The sequence below is a fragment of the Zingiber officinale genome, chromosome 10B, assembly GCF_018446385.1.
Source record: "Zingiber officinale cultivar Zhangliang chromosome 10B, Zo_v1.1, whole genome shotgun sequence".
Lineage (NCBI taxonomy): Eukaryota > Viridiplantae > Streptophyta > Magnoliopsida > Zingiberales > Zingiberaceae > Zingiber > Zingiber officinale.
Window position 1 is genome coordinate 53,081,099 of NC_056005.1, and position 1,905 is coordinate 53,083,003.

The 1,905-nt window shown below is 34.4% G+C and overlaps 1 long non-coding RNA gene across 1 annotated transcript; it reads right to left on the minus strand.

The window, feature by feature from the left end:
* Positions 1-411: 411 nt before the first annotated feature.
* LOC122030273 lies at positions 412-1,394 on the minus strand. Its single transcript, XR_006125374.1, has 3 exons — positions 916-1,394; positions 616-742; positions 412-544 (listed from the first exon to the last, which is right to left on the minus strand). It is a non-coding gene; the product is annotated as an uncharacterized LOC122030273 (long non-coding RNA).
* Positions 1,395-1,905: the final 511 nt, after the last annotated feature.

Genomic DNA, 1,905 nt, shown 5'->3' on the forward strand with positions numbered 1-1,905 from the left:
TTGAATATGATAACAATACTTCTTTCTAGGCACAAATTAAAATTACTGCATAACTCACTTTCAGTTCAAGTTATCTACAAAATATCATTGATCAATAACCTACAATCCAAACATCATTAAAGTACCAAACATCAACATCCAAACATCACCAAACTTTACAAAACTAAATAGTACCCATAACAATATATCACACATATATATGCCAAAGTATATTGTTTTGTTGGATCAAATCTTCTCTACTTGTGCAATTCCTGTGATTAAAGTACCAAAACTGGCTAAGTATATAACACCCTTTTACTTCCTGTGAAAATAAAAATCACATGATTTTAATCCAATTCAACAACAAGTCTAGCTAGTCTCCAGTATATATTTTTATCACCAACATTAGAGGTTGTAATATGTCAAGAGCTACTGGACCTTTGACATGTTTATACAAAGAGTTAAGTTTGCTTATTACACCAATATGCGTATCAAGTGTGAAAGGATTTATACAAAGAGTTAAGTTTGTTTATCCAACTGATGGGACTTTCCTGAGACAAGGAGCCTGCGAATACCCAGAACCAACTAATTACTCTTAACTTAGATAAATATGAAACATAACAAAATGATGCTTACCATGAAGATGCTCTTTCAGTGCTCCATTATGCATAAACTCATATACAAGAATGCTTTTGCCTTCTTGCTGGCAGTAACCGAGAAATTCAACCAGATTTCTGTGATGTATTCTTGAAAGTAGAGAAACCTGGAACAAATTTTATTGGTCAAACTGGTGCAATAATAACTTAGTGCAATCCTTCAGCAAGCTACCATAAACACACTTTATGAAGAACCTTAAGCATATCTTTTTGGTTTGGCTAAGCAATCATCTAAGCAATTAAGAGTAACCCTTTTACCCAAAGCTATGTAAACGGCTACCTCACTTGAGAACTGTCTGTTTCCCTGACAAGAATCATTGGTTTGAACTTTGACGGCAATTTCTTTTCCGTTTTTCAACTTTCCATAATACACTGTCCCATAGCCCCCAGAACCAACTTTTTTAGCAAAGTTTTCTGTGGCATCGTTGATTTCAGATAACCAATATCTATGTGCTGTTTCAATGCCAAATCCTCCGAAAGAAGCACTTAACTCTTGGAATGGTTGGGGAGGTGGAAGATCATCTGCAAATGAAAAAACAATATCTTTAATTCATATACATGTTTCAGACAAAAGTTAGTCAGTTGTATTGAGTCGTACCTACCTTCTCTTGAAAATAGTCTAAGTTTCTTGGGGATACGCCTCAAAATAGCATACCCAAGTTTGATAATTGTAATTTCATTGGAAAGTAGGACTTAAAGAGATATTCAACACAATCTAATAAGAAATACCCACGTGAAAACTATATTTTTGCCAAGAAGATGACCATGTACTGTTCCGGACAGCATATTGTTCTGCACGTACCTGCAAGCTCAATAGTTACTTCATGCTGGAGTTGGTGCTAGACAAAGCCAAACGTTAAAAGAGAACAAATTTGGGCAAACATTGATGTTCGTTAAATGACAATATAATGGCAAGAAAGGACATACAGTTCTTGTAAATTTGATAGGCCATCCAAAAATGATAGATCACCAGTTAACTTATTGTTCTCAAGGTGACTGCAAAAAAACAATTCAAAAAGTCTAGCGAATGATTAAGTGTTTGATATATAAACCAGCAATATTTAGATATTAGATGGTTCTGTGCAAAAGTGAAAGATTACATATTTAAGGCACTTACAGTAATTACATCAGGAATATATATGATCTTTCCCACCTGTAAAAGAAACTTAGAAGCCTGTTCGGACCAAATAGTATCGTTGGCATCATACCCTTCATATTTTCTTGAGTATGAGAATCCAGAACCCAACGGGGAATCTACAAAGATAATGTT